Source organism: Podarcis gaigeae (genome assembly GCF_964106915.1).
Source record: "Podarcis gaigeae genome assembly, chromosome: 2".
NCBI lineage: Eukaryota > Metazoa > Chordata > Lepidosauria > Squamata > Lacertidae > Podarcis > Podarcis gaigeae.
The window spans coordinates 14,291,885-14,309,243 of record NC_139679.1 but is presented as its reverse complement, the minus strand read 5'-3'; the positions used below and the strand labels follow the sequence as shown (position 1 = coordinate 14,309,243).

The 17,359-nt window shown below is 43.2% G+C and overlaps 1 long non-coding RNA gene across 1 annotated transcript; it reads left to right on the top strand.

Annotated features, from left to right (window-relative positions):
* Nucleotides 1-2,631: 2,631 nt before the first annotated feature.
* On the top strand, nt 2,632-13,852 carry LOC310840015. Its single transcript, XR_014561760.1, has 4 exons — nt 2,632-2,751; nt 3,159-3,281; nt 11,912-11,999; nt 13,401-13,852. It is a non-coding gene; the product is annotated as an uncharacterized lncRNA (long non-coding RNA).
* The last annotated feature ends 3,507 nt before the right edge of the window (nt 13,853-17,359 follow it).

Sequence of the window (17,359 nt, the reverse complement as noted above, 5' to 3'; positions counted from 1 at the left end):
AAGCTGTACGCCAGCTCCCTCGGCCAATAAAGCGAGAGGAGCGCCGCAACCCCAGAGTCGTCCACGACTGGACCTAATGGCCAGGGGTCCCTTTACCTTTACCTTATCCTCCTCCCAAATCCCAATATAGTCCCCTTCTTGCTCACCCCCACATCAACTGCACAGGCTTGGGGTGGGTATTTTCCAGAGCCATGCTTCTCACAGCAGTGCAGGAATAATAATAATAATAATAATAATAATAATAATAATAATAATAATAAAATAAATAAAAATTATGCCACCCATCTAGTTAAGAATGGGCTGATAATGGAGATGTGAAAACAGTGGAGATTTAATTATATTCTGCTATTGAAGAAAGCCTATGGAGGCTTAAATAAGGCTCTTCATAGTCTCCTATCTGACTACTCATCAGATCCTCAACTCCTGAGGATCCATGCCATGGCTATAGGACTTTGGTAGCAACGTTTGAGAAGCCAAGTGAGGGCTAGCAGAGGGTCTGCCAACACCTACTACCCAGTGGCATAGTGTGGGTTGTCAGCAAGGCAAATAATTTGCGCCCCCTAACCCGTGGATTTGCACCCCCTAACCCTAACCCCCAGATGTTGCGCCCGGTGCGGCCGGCCCCCCTTGCACCCCCCACGCTATGCCACTGCTAATACCCCTTCCCTGCAGTTGTCACATGCTTTGCATAGATCCCAGGTTTAGTAATCACAGGATTCATCTAGCTATTCATCAGTCCCTGTCAGTTCAGACTCCATGTGTGTATATGTGAAATTAAGATTTCTTTTTGCCCCAACATGCATTATTTTACACTTGTTTACAATTAATTCTGTTTGTCATTTTACTTCCCATTCACTCGGTTTGTGGGGGTCTGTTCTTGTTTTAACGACCCTGAACAATTTAGTATCTTCGGCAAATGAAGGCTGTGAATGAAAATTAATATATATATTTAAATTAGTTTTTTACAAATTAAAAATTGCACTGTAGATGCAGATATAGTCCAGGGTTACAGTACTCAATATTGCTGAGCTGGAGAGTGGCTTGCAAAAGCTCTGCAATGTTGTTTGGTGTCTTTATCAAACAAAAAACAAAGGAGAGGGCCTGTAATTGCACAGAAAACACAAATAAAGGCAATGGGATTCATAAACAGTATACAGTATGGCTGTGTACATATTAGCAGTTAAACATGTAGAGAGGTTCGCTTCAAGTTGCATTTTACCTTGCTGTGTGCACCAGAGAGGAGGTGGGGATGTTGTCACTGGATGTTCATTAGCTGATGTGTTTCCTTGAGCCTGCAAACCACCAACCAGAGGTTGTCATCTGCACACGTGCAACAGCTGTCTTAAATGTACACACCTCAACTTAACTTCTAAGTGATTGTGGCTTATGTTTTCAGTTTGGATGGAGCCTGGTTTGAGGGGGAAATGCATCAAGCTGCAGGATAGATATGGATTATGGCCATAGCTGTCAACCTTCCCTTTTTTTTGCGGGAAATTCCCTTATTCCAGCGCTGTTTCCCACTGCTTCCCGCTGCTATCCCGGATTGTTAGATATCCCATAGACTGTCCCCAGGACAGGTGAGGCTGCTGATTCCTTATTTTCGAGGCTGGTGATCCCTTAATTTCAAATCTGAAAGTTGACAGCTATGATTATGGCTAAAGTCAAATGTACTAGAGTTCAAACAGCAGTGGTGTGAGCGCACCGGAGCCAGTGTAAACAATAATGTGTACACAGGATGTTTTTGACAGAAAGAGCAATACAATATTGTGTCTGTGGTTCTGATGTTTTTATTCACATGTCAGAATAGGCAGGGGGTGTGACACCCTTCACACCCCCACTGAATCAGATCAGGACTGTGGAACTCCCTGTGCCATTTTCTCAACAAAGATAGCTCCCCTCATCTAGCTGCTGAAACAACACAAGTGATGGAAATGTTCCCCCAGAATGGATAATTGCATATAAGTGAAAGAGTACCCAATCACCTACTCTGGATGATTACCTGAATCAAGTATAGGAGGTAGCCTGTCTGTATAGTTAAACCATGGGTAGGCAAACTAAGGCCTGGGGGCCGGATTTGGCCTAATTGCCTTCTAAATCTGGCTCGCAGACAGTCCAGGAATCATCGTGTTTTTTACATGAGTAGAATGTGTCCTTTTATTTAAAATGCATCTCTGGGTTATTTGTGGGGCCTGCCTGGTGTTTTTACATGAGTAGAATGTGTGCTTTTATTTAAAATGCATCTCTGGGTTATTTTAGGGGCATAGGAATTCATTCATATATTTTTTTCAAAATATAGTCCAGCCCTCCACAAGGTCTGAGGGACAGTGGACCAGCCCCCTGCTGAAAAAGTTTGGGTTAAACTGACCAATATGATTTCAGAGAGTGGTAGAGAAGACAGGATTATGATCATTTTGTTGAAAATTTACTTATACTTTTATTATATATAAATTACAGGAAAATATAAACCCACATGTGTTGCTGGGAGTGCTTTGAGATTACATATCCGATTAAATTTAATGTAGTTTTGGGAGTAAATACTACCTAGGTTTTGTAAATATATTTTCTGTTATTGCTGTATTGGTTTGTTAATTATAATTGTATTCTTTTTATTTTTCTCTCATTTTATTTAGTAGTTATTCTATTTTTTGCTGTTTTTCTAGCAAAAGAGGTGCCGGAACTCACCATGAACACCTCCCTTGTTCTTGTACAATGCAATGATGCCTACCTGAGTGGTGCCAGAACTGAGTTCTGGTGAGTTCCGGCTAGAAAAAGCTCTGGTTATTCTGATTATTAATATATTAATGTGGTACTATTGCCGCATGATGTTGAAAATGTCATTGTGATATCACTGATGCAGAATGCTAAAAATGTTAAAGAAATAAATATGCCATTTCAGTTTCCCCCTCAAAATCTACTCCCATCCCCACCTCAATGCTGCCAGCCAACTGAATGCAGATGTGCTGTGCTTTTACTCGCTAACAGCATAACATGAATATCCAAAGTCCAAATGAAAACCAATCTCTGTGGCTTAGAATGAAGGCACATCTGAGAGAAGGGGAATACTTTAATCTTTTACCTAGACTTCCAAAAATACCTAATACTAGTCTTTTATTAACTTTATTTGAGCTTAAATACATGTACTCTGTTTACCCACACAGCTGTTCTGAAATGGGCCGGACTGAAACTGTGACTCAGAATAGAAATCTGAATATTCCACACATAGTTGTATAAAAGGAAAGAATTCTGGAGAGCACTAAGCGAGGAACAGAAACAAAACAATGGTGAGACATTTTATATCGTAAGGGCTGTAGAGTTCAGATAAAGGCACATTACAGCATACTCCTATAGTACAACTTATAAATTGCACAAGTAATAAATTGCAGCAGATAATGTGTGGAACAGCATCAGATTTTTGTACAAAAACATGTGTTACAACTAAGGATGGGGAGAAATTTGATTCAGTTCTCAGTTAAACACAAACCTATCAAAAGTTATGCTTCCCAAAACAATATGTGAAGCAAAACATAGCCATCCTTTGAAATCCACAGTTTTCTTAATTTTGCGGCCAAGTAATGTGTATTGGGACGCAGGTGGCGCTGTGGGTTAAAGCCTCAGCGCCTAGGACTTGCTGATCGAAAGGTCGGCGGTTCGAATCCCTGCGGCGGGGTGCGCTCCCGCTGCTCGGTCCCAGCGCCTGCCAACCTAGCAGTTCGAAAGCACCTCCGGGTGCAAGTAGATAAATAGGGACCGCTTACCAGCGGGAAGGTAAACGGCGTTTCCGTGTGCGGCTCTGGCTCGCCAGATGCAGCTTTGTCATGCTGGCCACGTGACCCGGAAGTGTCTCCGGACAGCGCTGGCCCCTGGCCTCTTGAGTGAGATGGGCGCACAACCCCAGAGTCTGTCAAGACTGGCCCGTACGGGCAGGGGTACCTTTACCTTTACCTTTAATGTGTATGGAAATTCATATGCTGGAGCAAAGTATGCATAAAACTATATATATTAGTAAAAACAAGATACAAAAATGCATTCTATTAGGGGAACTTGCTCTGTGAAAAAAACATTAGGAGAAAGCCCATTAAAAAAATGGATTAATTTTCATGAGAACTTTTTTTTAAATCACAGATTAATGTGGAACTGTGAAGAGCTGAATTTACTATTGGAAAAATGAGAACCTGAGAGAACCTGAAACTGACAGATTCACACCTCCCTAGTTACAACATTACCACACACAGACATGTTGCTATTGTGATATCTCTCAGTGTGCAACATTTCTGGTTCTTCCACTGTAACTGTCTAAATAGTCCACAGTTGGTCAATCATTTCCTGCCAGGCGGCCATTCCTTTGAGAGGGAAATTGCATGTGCACTGGGACTATATTTCTTAGTATTCTGTGGTACAGAAGGAGGACACATAGGACAGGGATTTCTTAGTCATGAAGGCAGAGCTGTGGGACCTCCTATAAGAAGGCCAACTGACTCCATCTCTGTAGGCCTGCTGCCGCCTGACTACTTGGTATAGTACCTGAGGGAAAATCTGTTTAGTGGATAGTCTTTATTCACATTTCTGCTGAGATGTGTTTCCCCCCCACACCTTTAAAAAATACATATTGATGGTGCTTAATCAGGGTTGACTCAACATCTGGCTTCCAGAACCTAATCCACTGGCAGGGCCCACTACTGATGTCTGTCTTTGGTGATCCTTAATTTCCTCTCTGGTCCAGCATTCTTGGTTGCGCTTGCCAGCTGTATTGAGTCACTGTTTTAATTTCCCATAGTGCCCTTGGCAGAGCATCAATTTAGCCTCCCAATGCTTCCTGCAGCCTTCATATCACAGCCAGGCAAGCCAATCAGGGCTCACTGATAGAAAAATGAACCTATCAGGGTACATTAACTGCTGGCTGGGTGGGTGGGTCCTTTTAAGACAGGCAAGTGAGGTATACTTATTATAATTAATAAAATTCAATTGGCAAGAAAGTAACTTTCTGAAAGCAGTTTTTTGCCAGCTGTCACACAAATACTACTGAGAATATTGTTAGTGCCAGTTTAGAACTACTACCAGTCTTAAAAAAACAAAAACCCGACACCATGAATGTGGGACTTTTTGAAAAGACATAACTGGCCAAGTTGAGAAGAAATTTGGGGACATGTCTCCTCATGTCCAAATGGTTCAGCCCAAAAATTGTTTCACAGTTCAGTTATACAATTTCCCACAAATTGTAAAGATTCAGGTCAAAGAATCCATATTATATGTAGATGGTTGTATTTCATAGGGTGATACATTGCATATAATTTATATGCCTTCATACCAGACATCTAACAAAGCTTCTCTCCTGCTTCTCTTTCAACTCCTACTTCTTTTTGGGCTCAACATTAAAGGGAGCAATTAAGAGGGATTATTTAATTAGTGTGACCTAATATTTTATGAAGTCAGATCAATTAGGTTTTATCTTTGTTGAAAGACATAAAAGGCAAAAAATGTGCTGATCAGGACAATTAACACACAGGCATGAGCAAATACTGCAAGTCTTTTAAGGCATAAGCACACGTGCTGGGTCTGTGCCCTGAGCTCAAAGAAAAGGGATAAGCTCTGGTCAGTTCACAGGACCATGTTGCATATGAAAGCTATGGGGAACAGTGGTATCTGAATGGTAGAGCATCTTCAGGTAGGGCTGAGAGTGACTCCTGCCTGAAAACCCAGATAGGCACAACTAATAATAATAATAATAATATAATAATAATAATAATATCTTTATTGTCATTGCCCCCTCTCGGGGACCACGAAATTACTTGGCTGCTCCATCCACCCAGGTAGGGCACTCCACTCAAAATCAGAACAACTATAAAAACACTAATTAAAACAATATAGTATAATACAGCAAGGAAGATTAGATGACTTTCAAAGTCCAGGTTTCCCATTCAGGGCCGAGATCGCTCTGGAGAAGAAGCTGTTCTTAAGAGGGCTCGTTCTTGTCTTCATCGTCCTGTATCTCCGTCCCGAAGGCAGGAGCTCGAAGAGACAGTGACCAGGATGCGATGGATCTTTTACCATGTCCAGTGCCTTCCTATGGCACCTTGTGGCATAAATCTGCTCTAAGGTGGAGAGTGGGCAGCCAGCAATGCTCTCTGCTGCCTTAACAACTCTGTACAACCCCATCCTGTCCTGGGTAGTACAGCTTCCGTACCACACACATAAGCCATAAGTGAGCACGCTCTCAATGGCACAGTGATAGAAGGCAAGCAGCAGTTTCTGCGGAAGATGGTTTTTCCTTAGGATTCTCAAAAAGTACAGTCTCTGCTGCGCCTTCTTCACAAGCCCCCTTGTGTTGACAGTCCAGGACAGATCCTCTTGTAATTCAATACCCAAAAATCTGAACGTTGTTACCCTCTCCACACAGACCCCATCAATCAAAAGTGGCTGGACATTGCTCTTCTGTCTCCTGAAGTCCACCACAAGCTCCTTTGTCTTCCTTGTATTTATGAGCAAGTTGTTAGCTCTGCACCACTCTGTCAGCCGCTCCACCTCATCTCTATAGTCCGTGTACTAGTGTACTAGTCAGTGTACACAATACTGAGTTGGATACAGCAAGCTATCTAACAAACAAACAAATGCTGGCTCCTTCGGCCTGAAAGTGAGATGATCACCACACCTCATAGTTTCCTTTGACTTAACTGTCCAGGGGTCCTTTACCTTTCACCTTAGATAGAGCAATGGCCTGACTCAGGATAACACAGCTTCCTCTGTTCCAGTGGTGGGGCCCAGGGTTAAGAGGCTGAAGTTCATTATTTTCTGGAAAACCTTCAAAATTTGGGTTCAGTCAAGAGGTGATGAGTTAAGCTTGCAATAAAATTTGGATCCTTTGCAACTCCAGTTCAAGGCACAGAAACAGTAGTAGTAGAAATCATATCACAATATATGAGAAGGAGCCTTGGGAATCTCTGCCTCCCAAAATCATTTACATGCAGATCCTAACCATGTTTACATCGAAATAAGTTCCCCTGGTTTCAAATAGGGCTTCATTTGAAGGCAGCAGGGCATACCCAGAACTAGTATAAAATGCACATTTGGGCAATGGTATTATCAGGAGAATCGAAATGTTACAAAATAGTGTGCAAGCTTTGGAGTTCCCCAGAACTCTTAATCAGACAAGGAATTAAAAATGCAAATGGCGTGTTTGTAGGGGGAGGAGGAAACTGTTGGTGTCATTCACATCATCATTGTCTGATAAAACTCTTCAGGTGGTGTGTGGGAGGAGTTAACAAACATTCAAACAGAGTCTTTTCAGATGCTTGATTCAAATTGCACCCTGGCTTTCTGAGAAGGAGAAAGCACAATATGAAAGATTTCCCAATCTCTGCAAATAAAACAGCCAGCAATTACGCAGTTCTGGCTCCTTAAATATAGTGCTTATTCCTGCCCTTAAGATACCTTGATTACTTCCATTCCAGTGTCACAACAACTGGACATTGGACTGGTCTCAACAACCCTGAGAGCTTCAGTCAATACATTTGGTTCCTGAAAATGGCTTCGGTGTGGATCAGCCACAGAGGAAATTCATGTTGGGTATAGCAGAGTGGTTAATGAGACAACCCACACACCATTCGAGCTTGCAAATAAGCTAGACTGGCTGCATTGAGACCAATGAGATGTACACTTCAATTTCCAAGGTCTGCTTCATACCATATGGAAATAACCAGAGCTTGCACTAAGTGCCACAGCTTGAGAATTTCAGCTGAAGCCATTTTGAATACCAGAGCCTCACCTTGCAGTTTGTGAATCACAGACTAAGGCTGATGTTTTAGTTTGGACTATATTAAACCACTGCTAATATAGTTTGGACTATATTAATCTTTGACAAGATTAGAGCGGAGCAGAATATCTTCCAGATGTTCAGCTTTAGCTTCTGCCATTCTCAACCAGCATGACTAACGATCAGAAAAGGGAGCTGGGCTACATTCAACAGCATATGGCGGGCACCATGGTTGGCCCTCCCTGATCTACAGTGGGCAAAATGGCAATCAATATATTAAGAGGCAGTGAAGTTCATCCCAGTCTCCTGCTTTTGCATGGCCCCCCAATTGACCTTGGGAGTTGCCAAACTGAGCTGATTTTATTATGTGGGAAATTTCATTGCATGTCTCTGATTTCTCTGGTAGAAATTCAAAAGGCAAACCTCTGAAGTCTGTTGCTTCTTCCTCCAGGGCATTATCTGCCATTCTTATTAAAGATCTAGTTATGTTCTTTTTTCCCCCTTTCATCTGGCCACCATAAATTCAGTGAATTCTATAGCCAAAGTTCAGGACAAGTGAAAAGTTGGCTGAAATATTACCATTTAGTACAAATATTTATTATGCAGTAAATCCACCCGTCTCTCTACACATTGGTCATTGATTCATTCAACAAAGCTAGGGCGTGTTCTGCCTATCGCTCAATGTGCTGCTGGGAATCCTACCAATGCGCAATTCATTCTTGATTCATTCATGCTTAGTGAATGTTGCAAAACCCACCAGTTGTTTCATACATTAAAAAGAATATGGAAACAAGATGTGTAAAGATCCAAATAAATCAGAGGGTTTATTTATTTATAGAGGGGAAGTATCCCTTTTTTCCACAGCAGCTTACACATTGAACAAAACACTGCAGTGCAACCTATTACAAAGCAGGGCATCCATCCAGTCAAATAAAAAAAGCAGCACATCTTTAACTCTCTGTGCTACAAATGGAAAAATAATGTGGGAACTCAAAGCACATAATATCAGCCATTGGTAAATCAAGGCATTGCAGTGGTCCTAAAAGTGACTAAACTGAACGGAATGCAGTGAAGTTGCTACAAGTTTGCGGAAAATGTTTTGCCAAATGTTGGGAGATCTCCCAGGGGCTGAATGAGTCTCCCCCACCCTGATGAGTTTTCCCCTGATGCAGAAGATTCTTTTGCAGAGCGTAACAACTTTAGTCTTACATACAAGTAGTTGGGCAGAACATCCATTTCAATGGCAGCATCCTCACTGCAAGGGAATGAGTTACAGCCAGCAAAAATACATGGAGTTCCCTGTCACTTTAAAGATCAAACACATTTATATTTTAGTAAAAAATATTAAAAAGCCCCTGCAATTCTGGGGTGCATCAATAGGAGTATAGCATCTAGATCAAGGGAAGTAATAGTGCCACTGTATTCTGCTCTGGTCAGACCTCACCTGGAGTACTGTGTCCAGTTCTGGGCACCACAGTTCAAGAAGGACACTGACAAACTGGAACGTGTCCAGAGGAGGGCAACCAAAATGGTCAAAGGCCTGGAAACGATGCCTTATGAGGAACGGCTAAGGGAGCTGGGCATGTTTAGCCTGGAGAAGAGGAGGTTAAGGGGTGATATGATAGCCATGTTCAAATATATAAAAGGATGCCACATAGAGGAGGGAGAAAGGTTGTTTTCTGCTGCTCCAGAGAAGCAGACACGGAGCAATGGAACCAAACTACAAGAAAGAAGATTCCACCTAAACATTAGGAAGAACTTCCTGACAGTAAGAGCTGTTCGACAGTGGAATTTGCTACCAAGTAGTGTGGTGGAGTCTCCTTCTTTGGAGGTCTTTAAGCAGAGGCTTGACAACCATATGTCAGGAGTGCTCTGATGGTGTTTCCTGCTTGGCAGGGAGTTGGACTCGATGGCCCTTGTGGTCTCTTCCAACTCTATGATTCTATGATTCTAAAAGCTTTCATAAGCTGGAGTTAAATGGTCCTGCAATGCACATTCCAAGCCCAGTTTCTGTACAGGCTTGATAAGTAGAAGGGGAAGCAGATCCACACCATGGGCCGAGCTTCTGTCCTTCTCGTCCTCTGTCGTCCCCTTCTTGTGCCCTCCATCTTTCCCAACATCCTGTCCTTCGCCACCCTCTCACACTGATGCTTTGAGTTTGGATAGCTGAAGAAGGGAAACCTACAGACAGATGCGTAGCCTTCCGTGCAATCTGGAACTCTGGTTGTGCAGGGTTCCAAATAACTTGGAAGTCTATGCACATAGAATCCCACATATGAAGTTTCCCTTCCTCAGACATGGCCATCAGAGGGCCAGGAAGGCAACTAACATTGGGGGCAGGGCAAACAGTGTGGCCCCCGCTTCCCTTTCTACTCATGGAAACTTCTTAACTCCTATATAAGCCATGAAGGGCAAAGGCAGAGAAAAGTGGGTGCGGTGGGTGTTGCCCGCCCCAGGTGCCATCCCTGGGGGGTGTGTGTGTGTGACATCATCACGCTGCTCCCTGATGCTCACTGTGGGCAGCTCACCCCCAGGAGGCTCATGGTGAGTGACGCGCACCCCGGGACGCTCACCCAGCCCCCCTGGAATGCTCGCCCCACTCCCATGGGCAGCTAGCCCCACTACAGCAGGCGGCTAGCCCCACCCCCTGGGTGCACACCATTCCAGGTGCTGCAGCAGCTGGCTCCGCCTCTGATGAAGGGGACTTTGGTTTGTCACTAAAAGCCGGTGTGGTGCAGCTTGTTAAGGGTGCTAGGAACTGTGAATCTCAGGGGCAAACTACACCTCCCAGAATTCTTTGGAAGAAGTTATGTGCTCTGTATGGAATGTACATAGAAAAGAGAGCAAACCCAACACCCTGAACTTTGCATGCTGGAGGGGGTTTGTTGTTTAGTCATTTAATCATGTCTGACTCTTTGTGACCCCATGGACCAGAGCACGCCAGGCACCTCCTGTCTTCTACTGCCTCCTGCAGTTTGGTCAAACTCACGCTGGTAGCTTCGAGAACACTGTCCAACCATCTCGTCCTCTGTCGTCCCCTTCTTGTGCCCTCCATCTTTCCCAACATCAGGGTCTTTTCCAGGGAGTCTCCTCTTCTCATGAGGTGACCAAAATATTGGAGCCTCAGCTTCAGGATCTGTCCTTCCAGTGAGCACTCAGGGCTGATTTCCTTCAGAATGGGTAGGTTTGATCTTCTTGCAGTCCATGGGACTCTCAAGAGTCTCCTCCAGCACCAGAATTCAAAAGCATCCATTCTTCAGCAATCAGCTTTTTTTTATGGTCCAGCTCTCACTTCCATACATCACTACTGGGAAAACCATAGCTTTAACTATACGGACCTTTGTTGGCAAGGAGATGTCTCTGCTTTTTAAGATGCTGGCTAGGTTGGAGGGAGTTAGGATATGGTATAGATGCTCCTCCTCTGACCTTGGTCAGCCTCTGCTGCTGATGTGGAGACTGTCACTGCAGAAGTCTCTGCTGTGCCCATGAGAAGTGCAGAACATGGACACCTTCCACAGGCAGCAGTCAATACATGCTCTGGAAACAGGGCATTACAGGTGGGGGGGACGGGAGAAGCAGAGCCAGCCATGGACCTGCTGGATCCTTAACTACCCCATTCCCCCGAGGGGCCTGAGCTGAGCTGCCACAGCAAAAGAGAAGCTGCAACACCCCCTGCCATCCCCCCCCCCCCCGGCTGGCACATGCTTACAGAGCTTTGGATACACTCGTTGATTTGTTGGTTTGCTACTCCCTGGTAAAAGTTTGGATTGCTCTTTGTAGCCATCTGCTTCTGGGTACAGCCAGTGCTTTCTGGTCAGGATGGGGACAGAGCAAAGTGCCTCTTCCCAGTAGTTTATTCCTCCACTGTAGGGGCAGCAGCGGAGGAATAAACTGCACAAAAAGCACAAAAAGCAAAAGCACGCCGTAATTCAGACAGAGATGATGTGGGGGCAGCAGATGGCGGCTGTTTAAAATTGTAGATGCAAATGCACCTGAGTAAACTTAATAAAAGTTAATCCAAGGCTCGCTGCTTTTAATGACCGTGTTCCAAACATAATTGTAACATTAGGAAATCGACGTTATTTGGAGGAATGCTAGAAACATTTTCTGTGATTCAGGGGTAGCTAGATGGGCACCAACAAGTTGTCTTCTTTAATCTCGCAGCTATCCCACTTCACATCGCAAGGCATCTTTGTGGAAGGAGCAAGATCTTTCTGAGTCAAGATCTTTGGTTGTTGGGCCATTTCTTCAGGTGGGCTACACTGAATGGTAGGTAGAGGGCTGAGGCCTACAACCACCACCCAAGCCCCTGCTAAATCCCCTTCTTGTTACTTAAAAGGAGTGTGCGAGTGGGGTGGGAGCCACTCTAAACAAAGGAAATTTTTAATTTTTTTATAATAACAAAAATGACCCTGAGTTCACATGATTATTTTTTTTAAAAGGAATCATTTTCGTCTGATTCATGTTAGAACTGGTGTGGGAAATCTTTTGTCTTCCAGAAGCTGGTAAACTACAACTCCCATCATCCCTAGCCAATGGCCATGCTTGTTTGGGATGATAGGAGTTATAGTTCAGAAGCATCTGAAGGGCCAAGCATTCCCCCTACCTGTGTTAGTGGATACACATTTTCTAGATCTTCTATCTCTTTTTGTAAGATGTGTGATATCTTTTGACCCTTCCTGGCCCTCAGGAGATATTTGCCCCATCTCCTTCCATGTGGAGACAAACGGTGAACCCAAAGGAAGAGATAAAATCTGAAATAAGTGTAGAAGAGGCAGCAACACAGATGAGCCATCTTTACCAGGCTCGACAACTTTAATTTGCCTGGAGGAAAATGTTTTGCTAAATGTTTTAAAATTGACTTAATGGGTGCAGATCAGGAAAAGAACTTGTTATGAAATTTTGATCTCTTGTTTAAAGTCAATTTTAAAGTGCTGAACTCTGCAGTCAGCTGGAATGAAGAATACTGATGAGTGTGATGCACAGACTTTGTGAGAAGTCTTCCTGAAAACATTTCAGGGCACCAGAGAGCCAAGGTCAGCTTTTCCAACAACTGGGCAACTTTAGCCAGTGAAAATTCCTTGGAAAGAGTGCTTCTGTAGATGGGAGTTAGGGTTTACAGATTGCAATCCTTCTGGCTCCCACTCATTTAAACTTTTATATTAATGATTTGGTGCCGTATTTAGCGAACAGAAAGATCTCAATCTTGATGCATGCAGATGATTTAGTGTTCCTCTCTCTTTCCCGATCGGGCCTCAGAAATCTCTTGGAAGTGGTCAGTACATACTGTAAACGGGAAAACCTATCAATAAATTACTCTAAGACCAAGATTATGATTTTTGGCAAACACAGTCCTATGTATAGATGGTGTTTAGGACAGCAAGTTATAGAACAACCTCACTGATATAGATACCTGGGTGTACTCTTTAGCAAAACCCTCTTTTGGAAGTGTTATATGAAGGCAGTAAAAGTCAGAGAACAGAAAAACATAGGAGCATTGATGAAGTTCTATTACAATAAGGGAGGGCGGCTGATAAAGCCTGGCCTAAAGATAAATGCTCTATGGTGTTGAAATCTATGGTTCTGATTCAAAGCCCATTAACGTTTTGGAAACTGCAGAATTTTTTTTGAAAGCTATGCTCTCTAGCAACAGGAATAGCAGCTCTTCCTCATACAGAATCTGGATGACCATCAGTTAAGCAAGAGCTGACTGCCCCCAATTAAAATATATTAAAAGTATTGCTACTATGCCAGCTGAGTGTTTTCCTGTACTGTGCTATATGGAATTGAGTAATAACCAACTCTGGAAAACAGCTTGTTGAGATGTTTTAGGCTATTATTATTATTATTATTATTATTATTATTATCCAAAACTGAGCACTGCTTTGAGTTTGAAGAAGTGTCAACTAAGGGATTGACTCTTCTGGATAGAATCTATTCTCTTTTGCTCCTTTTCTGTGCCCTGATGTCATGCTTATCCAGAATTGTGATGTGGTACTAGAAATTCTCTAGTGCGGGTTGTGTGATGACAGCCTGACATTTTTATGTATGTAAGAAGATGTAGAAAAATGATCTCCATAAAAATAATGTCCAAAAAAAGAAAAACAGACATTAGCTTTTTCAGAGAATTGGAAGCTTCTCAGAAGAACTGCTATTGTTCTCCGTACAAATGTTCATCTTTCCTGCTCTACCGCATGGAATCCCATCAAGTACATTTTATTCCACTCTGGGCTTTCTTTAGAAAAAGCCTAATTGACATGTACATACACATCTTAAGCATGAGTCACAGGCTTCAGCTTGTTCAGGGTTTTTTAAGTGTGCAGTTTGAAATAAAATTCAGAGTTGGGGGGAAAGTTGTGCAGTTGGAAAGCTGATATTGTGTCGTTTGAATTAGACACATTAGACCTATGTGTTTAGTAAGCACTTAAATGACAGGCAATGTGAGGGGAAGCATGTTGTTGTTGTTGTTGTTGTTGTTGTTGTTGTTGTGGGTATCTGTCTTTCTCTAGAGGCAATGGAGTCTGCCTCCAGGGGTGAAGTCAGATGACTGCATTAGCAGTACCAAAGTGACTTCCCTGGGGCACAAACCTGGGCAGTGTGTGTAGGTCCTGGGCTGCCCAGATAACAAGACCCCCTCTTGTCCTCCCTGATATGGTCCAAAGGAAAACAGAGCAAGATGTTTGGCACAGCTTGGCTGCAGGAGTTGCTGGAAGGAGGTGTACAAGGCACCATCTAACCTTCTTAAAAGGTAAAGGGCCCCCTGACCATTAGGTCCAGTCGTGGCCGACTCTGGGGTTGCGGCGCTCATCTCACTTTATTGGCCGAGGGAGCCGGCGTACAGCTTCCGGATCATGTGGCCAGCATGATTAAGCTTCTGCTCTTTAGTGCTCAGTTGGAGCAAACAGCAATTTGATGTTTTTCCAGATTGACATTTTCTTCAGTTTAGCTTAAGAGAGTGGGTTTTCCTTGGGAAAGGAGTAGGGCGGGGGGGGGGGGGGAACCTCTCAGACCCATTCTTTCTAGGCATGGGAGAAGCAGAAATGTCGATGATCCCTAAGTTAGGTCCCTTATGTGATGTATCTAGTCCCTGTGCATTGTTCCTTTAAGAACAACCCAGCTTTGAGAGTTGCTCCTTCCCCTCTTTCCTGCAACTCGGAGAAGCTCTGATGCAGGCCTGTGTTCAGAGCTCAAGAAGGCTGTTAAACAGACACCTGTGCTCAATAACTTACTTAGTGCTTAGTTCAGTAATATATACAAACAATGATATTGGATCCAATCCTTTTTTTGTTTTTTGTTTAAATGGTGCTGGTACTTCATAAAAGTGATGTGGGTGAAGTCAAAGATTCAACAGACAACACATACCTTCCTGAGTTGCTGCATTCACAGCCCCCAATCTTGTATAAACGCAACAGGTTTGAGTCCCTATGCTTTCAGAATTTATGCGCTGAGGAAGAAAATCCATTGGACATATTATATATGAATGGGTAGATCCAGATCAGTTTTACTCTGAGGACAGACGTTTCCAGTCAATGAGTTCATCTCTAGAGTGAAAGCCAACATTTATTTCTTTTTATGAATTACATCTCATAAAACATCTTGAAGCAATTTCACAATGAAAACAATTACACAATTTTGCATAGAAGCACAATGGCAACAATTAAAAAAGCACTTTCAAATGTAAAAACAACTTCAAATCCTAAAAGTGACGTTGCCACAGATTGTAAACTTGGATTCTTAATTATTGACACCCCCCCAACACACTAACAAAATAGATAAAGTTTGAAGCAACCCCAGTATAGTGATCCCCCGTGTTCAAAGAAATGAAGCCATGATTTCAGCTCCTCTCCTGATGTCAGCTACTTCTATCACCTCAATAGATTTATGACACTGCAATTAACTTCCTTCCCAGATCAACTGTGGAGACTGGAAAAGTGACATGTAACAACAGCACCTTGTTCTAAATTGCATAGATGGCCTAATGTCGAGGCTCATGAGTCACTCTTGACAGATGTGAATTTTCTTCTGGCATAGACTGATAGCGAGATGATGCGATAGAATCTTAGATAATATTCCTGAGAAATTTTTCAGCACGGCCCTGTGATGTAAGTAACCTGTTCTAGGGAAATGTAGCCCATGTTCCCATATTCTCTCTGAGTACAAAATCAACTTAGGGAGGAGGATTTTGAGCAGGTTGAGCAACGCTTAAGGCAGTTCCTTCCCAACTGGTCTTCCACTTCAGCTCACAACCTCTTATTGAGGCTGTGCTTGGTTAAAACAAAACAAACAAACCAAAATGGTGGGAAGTTCCACACAACTGCATGCAACATCTGTTTGCTTCTTCGCTAATGATTCTTCATGCCATGTTGCATTAGAAAGTTGAGTCTGGAAAGACCCATGTTCAAGAGCTGGAATCTCTCTCTCTCTCCCTCCCTCTCTCCCTCTCTCTCTCTCTCTCTCTCTCTCTCTCTCTCGCCTCACAGTGTTGATGTGAGGTTAAAAGGAAAGGTCTATGGAGCCAGTATGGTGTAGTGATTAAGAGCAGTAGACTTGTAATCTGGTGAACTGGGTTCGATTCCCCGCTCCTCCACATGCAGCTGCTGGGTGACCTTGGGCTAGTCACACTTCTCTGAAGTCTCTCAGCCCCACTTACCTCACAGAGTGTTTGTTGTGGGGGAGGAAGGGAAAGGAGAATGTTAGCCGCTTTGAGACTCCTTTGGGTAGTGATAAAGCAGGATATCAAATCCAAACTCTTCTTCTTCTCTTATTGCGACATTTATAATATTGCATTATACATTTCATTTAATTATCAGTGCTGGGCCCAGTGCATTGATTATTCATCAAGCCAGCACCAACACCCTTCGGCAACTGCCTTTAGGGCAAGGCCCACAGCTGTTGCCCATATTGTACACCTGGTTTGGCAGCCACCTGCTATTTTTAGTTCTGCTGTAGCCTGTGATGCGACCGTGGGAAAATGTAGGAAATCAAAATGGCAGTCCGTGTCTTTGCAGTGCTGCTGTCGCTCCCCACCAGGTTAGCCCACTGTGACCCCACCGTGTAAGAGCAAGGCCACAAGATGCAACTGCCCTTTGGCTTTAACTCAACTGCACAAATGTTAGCTGCTGTGTCTCATTTTTGTCTTTTTTGTTGCCCATATGGGCCAACACTGGGTTTTGATACAGAGCTTCAGCCATGTTACGCTTCTGGGTACAGAATCCATAGGTACTAGCCCTAATACTGGTATTAGCTGTAATCTTGAAATAGCAAACAGTGGTCCATGAAGCCTGACAGACAGGGACAGACCAATTTCTAAACAACCGAGAAACATGTTGTTTTTTGCCCTGTTACAGTCAGAAAATCTAAAGTTTGTGATCAGACTTGGTTGTTCTTCTTTTAAATTACTTTTAAGGACTCATGAAGAAGGGATCATGCTTTTCTAGAGAGGACAATGTTCTCAGGCATGCAGGAAGGTGGTACTGCACATTAGATCTATTTTCTATTGCTGAATGTTACCTCTCCAAGTTGATTGGGATAATATTGCTTGTTATGTAGGTGGGTTATATTGGTGTTATGTTGCAGCATGATGTTTGATAATGATCCTACAGTTATACAGCC